This window comes from Triturus cristatus, chromosome 2_2 (genome assembly GCF_964204655.1).
Source record: "Triturus cristatus chromosome 2_2, aTriCri1.1, whole genome shotgun sequence".
Classification (NCBI taxonomy): Eukaryota; Metazoa; Chordata; class Amphibia; order Caudata; family Salamandridae; genus Triturus; species Triturus cristatus.
In genome coordinates, this window is record NC_140582.1 from 1,172,094,055 (window position 1) to 1,172,103,065 (window position 9,011).

Here is a 9,011-nt window from a genome sequence, read left to right on the forward strand (position 1 = left end):
TTATCAAGCCCATTATCGCCGTTTTAGCGGCAGTTTTCTGCCGCTAAAGCGGCGATAATTTTCTCGCCTGGCTTGATAATATGCCCCTAAGTGATTTGTTTAGAGTGCCAAAGTAGGCGAAAAACAATGGTTTGGAATACTATCCAGAAGGATTGTCAGTGGGTAGACTATTTGAAAGCATTCGTCCCCTCACCTTTGGATGGTTGATTGCCGGTCATATGCCTGGAAATCTGAGACAGGCACAGCTTTCCAAGCGTACTTACTGCAAATGTTTGTGAATTCTAATAAGCAGCACATTTGCATCCATTCAAGGACTACTTCTATGTGTGCAGACTTGTTATTGTTTTTAAACTGGTCACTATTGATCCAGAAAATGAACAAGTTTCAACCTCTTAGTGAAATCGGACTCGAAATTAAAAACAACAAGAAGAACCGACACAGATATAGAAAACCCGACTCAGGGTCCCCAGACCCAACTGCCAAGCCAAGAATGCATTTATTTTGGTGGTTTCACACTCCAAACGCGTACCCCCCCGAAGCTACGTCCCTGCATCTACGCCTACACTCTGTCCATCCAGACAATATTATATTACCCTAGAAATGCCCTCTCTGAGAATGGGAATGCTTTGTTGTAGGTGCTTTTTAAATTCGTGGAAACATGGAGGAACAAAATAATTTCTTTTTGGAAAATGTTTCGACATAGTGCAAACTAAATGACCCAGAGTAGTGCTCCAGTGGTAAGCAGGGCTCGGCCGTGCCAGCACAGCATGCTTCTGGATGCGTGCAGCCTTCAGCACACAAAGGCACTTGAATCCCAAATGGCCCAGTAAATCAGGAATAAAATTCACAGATCTTTGGCCAGCAGCTGGAAGCCCATTTACTGCCATGTGGTATTACTCATATTTTGTTTAGCACTGGGCGAATATCGCCATTAACAGAAATACATATGAACAGCATTGGCATAGCTGAGATGACAGAGCATGTGAGAATCACAAACACCAGAACTCAAGCTCATGTAGAACTATTTCCTGAGTTTGGGTCCATCTCATTTCCCTGTTTCAGCTCCGACAGATGTTCCAGTAATACTCCGCTTTGCAAGGTTGGCATGATGTGCTCTTTGCTGGCGTTGGCTGCTGACCTGGTCAATAGCAGAATTAGTCCTCACTGGATAAGTGTTGAGGCAGGAATGTCACCTCAAAGGTGTACAAACATGTTCAAATACAAGGAGGTGATGGACGGAGCGCTGAAACTTTTCAGACACTCACCCCCAGTCACCGTTCTGGGTTGAATCCATCATCATTCTTAAGCTCACTTCGCCACCTCAGTTCAGACCCAGCTATATGGAAATCAGTCTTGACCCTGTGCCTCATAAGAACAGTCCAGCCCGAACTGCCAAGCCAGGTCTTCCCTGAACCGGAAACAAGCATCCTGGGACCAGTTTCTGGGTAACACCCTTCATCAGCCATGCTAGCTTGAATCCAGTTACAACAAACAAATGATGGACGGAATGCTGACAATGCAGACATTCTCCCCCAGTCAAGAGATCTGGGTTAAATCCATCGTTCTTTTGCCCACTACGCCACCCCAGTTTAGACATGGCCATATGCAAATCAGTCCTGACCCTGTGCCTCATGGGAACAGTCCAGCCCGAACTGCCAAGCCATGTCTTCCCTGGACCGGAATCAAACATCCTAGGACCGGTTTCTGGCTATCAGCCGTCATCAGCCAGGATAGCTTGACTCCAGTGGCGTAGTGAGCACGGGTCCCACGTCTGGGAATACCCATCCCACTTAGGGCGAAAAGCGTTACAACAAACAAATGATGGACGGAATGCTGACAATGCAGACATTCTCCCCCAGTCAAGAGATCTGGGTTAAATCCATTGTTCTTTTGCCCACTACGCCACCCCAGTTTAGACATGGCCATATGCAAATCAGTCTTGACCCTGTGCCTCATGGGAACAGTCCAGCCCGAACTGCCAAGCCATGTCTTCCCTGGACCGTAATCAAACATCCTAGGACCGGTTTCTGGCTATCAGCCGTCATCAGCCAGGATAGCTTGACTCCAGTGGCGTAGTGAGCACGGGTCCCACGTCTGGGAATACCCACCCCACTTAGGGCAGGGAAGACATGGCTTGGCAGTTCGGGCTGGACTGTTCCCATGAGGCACAGGGTCAAGACTGATTTGCATATGGCCATGTCTAAACTGGGGTGGTGTAGTGGGCAAAAGAATGATGGATTTAACCCAGATCTCTTGACTGGGGGAGAATGTATGCATTGTCAGCATTCCGTCCATCATTTGTTTGTTGTAAAGCTTGAATCCAGTGGCAAAGTGAGCAAGGGACCAATGTCTGGGCATAGCCTGCCAACTTAGGGCAAACAAAGCAAACACAAGGAGATGATGGATGGAGCGCTGAAACTTTTCAGACACTCACCCCCGGTCACAGATCTGGGTTGAAGCCATCATCATTCTTTAGCTCACTTCGCCACCTCAGTTCAGACCCAGCTATATGCAAATCAGTCTTGACCCTGTGCCTCATGGGAACAGTCCAGCCCGATCTGCCAAGCCAGGTCTTCCCTGAACCAGAAACAAGCACCCTGGCACCAGTTTCTGGGTAACACCCTTCATCAGCCAGATTAGTTTGAACCCAGTGGCAAAGTGAGCAAGGGACCCATGTCTGGGCATACCCAGCCAACTTAGGGCGAACAAAGCAAACACAAGGAGATGATGGACGGATGAACTGAAAATAGCATCTTCACTACATGTGTTTAGGAAACATCTCAAAACCTGGCTTTATAATCAGTGATCCTATAACGTTACTTTTCAGGCCACCAACAGCTCTTCTTTACTCCACATAGCGCCAAGATGCCTCTAGGCATTCGTGAGTTTTAAAGGTTATATCATTCATCATTCATTCACTCAAGATATATAGCTGTGGTGACATGATGCTGTGTTTTGTGAATCCATAGTTGTAGCCAGACCTTTTTATGTGCAAAATGGAGTCCACTTTGTAAAGGTTCTCTTCTATGTACTAACCCAGATCTGGGCAGTAACATCCCAAATGTATGAAGTGAATGTGGCCAGTGTGGTACATGCCTTGTGTTTATAAGTGAACCAGAGAAAAATAAAGTCCTTTGGGGTATATTTTGGATGCCACTGGTCTGGCTTTGTGCACAAGATGGAGTTGATGTTGAGTGAGGAGACAAAGCTTAAACATTCATGTGGCTGATGACAACCAGGGGCAGAAAGATAACCCTTCTATGTGCCTGAGTTGTGCCTACACAAGGCTGGAGACTACCCTGCTGTGACGAGCTTCACTCTACCAAAAGTCTATTTCTCAAAAATTGCCTAAAGAGGACATCTGAAAAGAGACCCACCCTAAACAGATTCTGAAGGTGCAGACATCGGATCCATATCTCCTGTCTGCTTTGACTGTGTAAAAGTGAGGCCCACTAAACTACTTCTTGTTCCTGTCCAAGTTCTTTTTGACCAAGCAAGGGACTGCTCTGCAACCAAAGCTGGAGTCTACCTAAGCCAGATTCCCAGAGGTAAGGGGCCTTCACTTGATATCTGCATCTTGCTTCAACAGTCGATCTCCTGCCTAGAAACAAGCCTGCCTATTGAGAGATGGAAGGAGCCTGGCAACCCTGCAAGAGGAGTGACTGTCCAGGGGGAGTGAGGTCAGCTTGACCCTGGTGTGATGGGTCTGCAGGAGTGGAGGGCTATTGAGAGAGCTCTGAGGGCCCAGGTGTAGGCAGGGTACAGACTATCATTAAATTGCTAGTCAGAACTGTGAAGATGTGGTGTGGCCTAGCTACTACTCCGGAAGGTGTTGTGAGTGGTGTGATCTGAGGCGATATGCCAAGCAATCGGATGCAGTGTGACTGAAGCCTCTGTGCCAAGAGATCAAGTGCATTGTGACCAGCACCTGCCAAGAACGACCTGACCATGGAGTGACCTAAGCTGTGGATACCCATTCAACTGGTGACGGTCAGACATCAGCTCACCTGCTATCATGGACCCAGTCACTTTGTGGCTGCAACCTTCTGGACAAGCAGAGCGGGGGAGCGGGGGAGCGGCAGAGCCAGCAGGGAGCAGGACAGCCACCAGGACTTGCCCTGGTCAGACCATGGGGGAGATTTACTAAGATTTTACGCCATGTTTGCATCACAAAAAAGAATTACTTTCCAGCGCTAAACTTTGTTTACACTGCTTTGTGTTACTTAGCACAAAGGGGGTGTACCATGGGCGTTCCTCTGCAACCACCCAAGGTTTCTGATGCTAATTTACTAAATAAAGTAGACAGGGTTTAGCGTAGGAAAACTGCGCCCTTTTGAAGTAAGCGCAAGGAAGGAGAAATGCTTTTGTTTCTCCTTCCTTTCCCAACTGTGTACATGTGCTGCACTATACAGCACACATACAAAGAGGGAAAATGGTTTAAGTTAGTCTAAGCATAGTCTTTTGTACTGGAAGGGTACCCTACCAGTACAAAACCTGTGCTGGACTCACGTAGACATCCTTGCACTATGGCCCAATGGTGTCTCCGTGGCGCACAGCAGCTGATGTCCGCGCCGGAGCTAGGGAAAGGAGAGGAGAGAGTCATATTTCAGTAAATGTGGAGCTCTCCTCCTCCCTTCATTTCATGCAGCGCAGCATTTGCGGATGATGCACTGCGATGCGTGAAAAATTGGTAAATCTGCCCCCTTGTGCTATTGTGGGTAAACCTGAGCTCATTCTTGCTACATCCTGCCCAAGCAGGATGCTGAACAGAACTACAAAATGATGTATCCAAGGACTAGTAAAAGGGGAAGACAGAGTATGAAGAGTGTCAGAAGCGAACATAGAATCACTCATGACCATGTAAGTGAGCAAAAGCAATGACAAGTTATTGTAAACTTAGCGCTGATAGAGTGTCTTAGAACGACATAACATCAGGGTTGAGGTCCCTAAGCATCACAAGATGGGCAAGTTTCAAAACATAAGGAGCGACACATTTATTAAGGTTGCCATCAAAGTTAGCAAATGATTAAATAAAAAAATAAAAAGATAAATATATATATATAAATATATATATATATTACCTACTGGCGGTCGCCAGTAGGTAGTTATAGTTAGGACCCTGTTTCCATAGGAAAACCGCAACATTCTATTTTGAATAACTTTGGCGCCGGTCGACGAATCCTCGCGAAATTTTCAAAACTAATGGGGCGCTACGGTCCGCTCCTACCCTGAAAGTCTCGGGGGGATTCGTCAAGCGGGGGCTGAGTAAAAAGGGGGGTCCCAAAACACGTTTTCCCCATGCATTTTTCCATAGGACCTTTAGACACAGCTACAGCCCGAACGGCTGAACAGAGTTACTTGAAATTTGGCAGAGAGGTAGTCTACAGGTCAAGGAAGTGCCTTTTGTAGGTCTGGTGTAAATCTGTTCAGTAGTTCCAGAGAAAATAGCATTTAAATCAATATATATATCTGTGGCAGCTTACGGTGCGCTTACGGTGCGCTTACGGTGCGCTTACCGTACGCGTACGGTGACGTGCGCGAGCGCGATTCTGATTGGCTGTTAGATCTTAGTAAACATTCGAATCGGTCGAAACCAGGAAGTGTCGGCCGCTATTTTCTCTCTCGCACTCTGAGGGGGGGAGGAAAAACAAAGCTGGATAACATGAAAAGGGGCAGGCTAGACAGCTCCTAACCACATAGCCATGGTTAGGATGTCCCAAAAAACGCCGATTACGCTTACCGTACGCGTACGGTAAAAAAAAAACAAAAAAAAACATTATCCACAATTGCCCCACCCCGTGTGCAAAAGGTGCCCGAAGTGCACCCTTTGTGCATGGCATATCCTTCATCGTGGAACAAATAATAGATAACCTTTCACAACGAAGCGCATAATATGTCCGTGTGCGGACGGTGCGCGAAGCGCATCGTGCATACATGGCCCATCCAGCGTAACGTGGGCACGTTGCGTGCACGGCACTAACTGCCTAAAGTGGGCGCGCACGCCACGAACGGCGTAAAGTAACTTAGCATTTAAAAAACCGTACAAATTCACTGAAAAAACCATAGGTTTCACACACGTTATAGTTAGGAATTAGCATTTAAAAAACCTTGCAAATTCAATGAAAAAACCATAGGTTTCACACATGTTACAGTTAGCTGGACATTTCACTCGTAAAAAACCATTGAAATTCCCCCGTTATAGTTAGTGCAGGCAACTATAACTCACGCGACCGCAATCCTCTGCTGATGACATATGTGTCTTTATGAAAAAAAAATATTTGTAATATATGTATAGCTAAAATTTAATGGAAAAAGACATGGGCAAATAAGTGTCTAAATACAGTATTAGCATCAGCAGAGGATTGCGGTCGCGTGAGTTATAGTTGCCTGCACTAACTATAACGGGGGAATTTCAATGGTTTTTTACGAGTGAAATGTCCAGCTAACTGTAACATGTGTGAAACCTATGTTTTTTTCATTGAATATATATATATACACACACACACATACCACACACACACACACACACATGTATATATATATATACACATACATACACACATATATATACACACATACATGTGTTTATATATATATGTATACATATATATATTTACTAAAAAAACAAAGGTTAAAATTATGTTATAGTTAGATGAATATTTCACTGAGAACATTTACAGCAGAAGGTTGGTCACAGGTCTTGCCTGCTGCCTGGCCCTGTGGCCAAACCCCAGCAGGCTGCCAACCCCATGCTGTGCACAGTCTTTGGCATGCATGGGTGGGGTTGGCATTTGATCCCCGGGGACCCCATCCCTTGAGGCCAAAACATATATATTAAGGGGAGGGGGAGTGCAGCCTCGCTCCCCCAGTCTTAATTGGCCCAGGGACCAAATCCCCTGGGGTCAGTTCCAATAAAAAGGGACAGCGTGGCCCCTCTACCCAAGGCTTAAAAGGCCCTAGGGACCCTTATCCTCTGGGGCCAAATACAATTAAACAAGGGAGGGGGGGCATGCGGCCTCCCTTCCTGAGCCTTTTTGGACCCTGGTGACCCCATCCCCTAGGGCCAAAGTTTAAGGAGAGAGCGGCATTCAGCCCCCCTCCCGGAACACTAATAGGCCCCTGGGACCCATTGCCTGGGGCCACATATATTGAAAAAGATGAGGGGGCAGCGCTCCTTCCTCCTCGAGCCTTTTCAGGTTCGGGGATGGGATCCCATCACCTGGGGCCCTTTTGATTTCTAGAAGGGGGCTGCGTAGCCCCTCTCACCAAGCTTTCATAGGTCATGGGGACCCCATCCCACAGGACTGTGCTCATTTAAAAGAGGAGTGGGGCCATGTGGTCCCCCTCCCCGAACCTATCATGGCCCCAGGGACCTTTATAGGTTGGTGTACCGTTGCCCACCCGAAGCATAAAAAAAAACATGTTGGGGGCTGAGGAGGGAGCCCCAGGACCCCTATGACCCCAACCGACTCCCTGCATGGTGCTCGGGCCAGTATTGCTCCCACCCAGAGGGAGCAGCTGCTTTTTGTATGCTCCCTCCAGACGGGAGCAATATGTGCTTTGTTTCCCTGCCCGCATCAGTGCAGGCAGGGAGACAGACTACAAGTCTGCTGGCAGTCAGCAGGAGCATTTTGTTATGTTATGTTATGTTATTTAAATTTATAGCGCGCACGGCTACTCCTAGGAGTGTCCCGGCGCGAGCAAGGGGAAAACAGAACAAAACCTGACTTTAAATAAAGAGATGAGTTTTTAACAATATTTTAAAAACAGCAATATCTTCCACACAGCGAAGGGAAGCGCATTCCAGGCATGGGCCAAGAATGCGCTATGTGTGCTGCAGAAAGCAGCACACATAGAAAAAGGAAAAACGAGGAGAAATAAAGATATTTCTTCACAATGTGCCTTCTTTACGCCTCCCCTGGGGAGGCATAACGCTTTTTGGCACTGCCTCGGAGTTACGTTTTTTCGTAAATGTGTCATGAAAGCCATTGATGTTGCTGGGAACGGCCCCCAGCAACACCCATTGCATGCCCCTTTAATGCAGAAAACTGTGTTAAAGGGAACAATATTTACAAGGCAGCATTAGACCAAAAAATGTGAATGAGTGCTGCCTGGCAAATATGGAGTAAGCTCCTGTGCCAGCGGAGCATCACAAGTGGCACACTGAAAGGCGCATGGGGCTGATGAAGAAGCCCCATCAGTTTCTTTCCCCAATTTCAAAAGTGCATCTGTGCACTGCTCAGCCAGTAGCGGTATTTTATTAGTGGTTGTAATTAGTATTTATTTTGGCATTACTTCTGGCTTTTGGTAATTTAGATTTGGCAATACTCTTGGACACTTGATGTCTCAGTTATTGCAACATTTTCCCGCCATTTGCCTGCTCCTTGCTTTCTGCCCACCCTGCCAGCCCCTTCCACCACCCAGGACTACTTATAGGAGCTGCTACGTGGCCCCACCGCTGGAGAGTCGGAGGCAAGACCACCTGCACCCGTCGGCATCTGGACCGCCCCAGCACCAGGGACCCTGGTCCCCCGCACTCACACAGGTATTCCGCCACAGACCTTCGTGCTCTGGACCCCAGACGTAACAAAAACTGCTGCCTCATATCACTCCGCTCCTCAGCGGGACCCTTCACCTCCATCTGCTGCAAGTTCACCTCCACCCGACACCAACCGTCATTGCAGCAACCAACGCCACGCCAACCCTGGAGACCGAGACCCCCCAGATCAACTCTGCTAGCTCCTGATCAACACCAGATCGCTCTGCAAACACGACACCAAAATCAGGGACACCATCTAAACCTTTGGCTCAGACATGACTTTCATCACTGAGACCTGACTCACCCCCACAGCACCCCCCCGTGGCAACACCCAGTGGCTACAAGATGAAACAGTATGATGGCACAAACAGACACGGATGTGGCATCGCCATCATACACAAGGAATCTATCACCTGCACCATCACAGATGACAATACCACACCGATCATGGAACACATGAACTTCCAGCTCC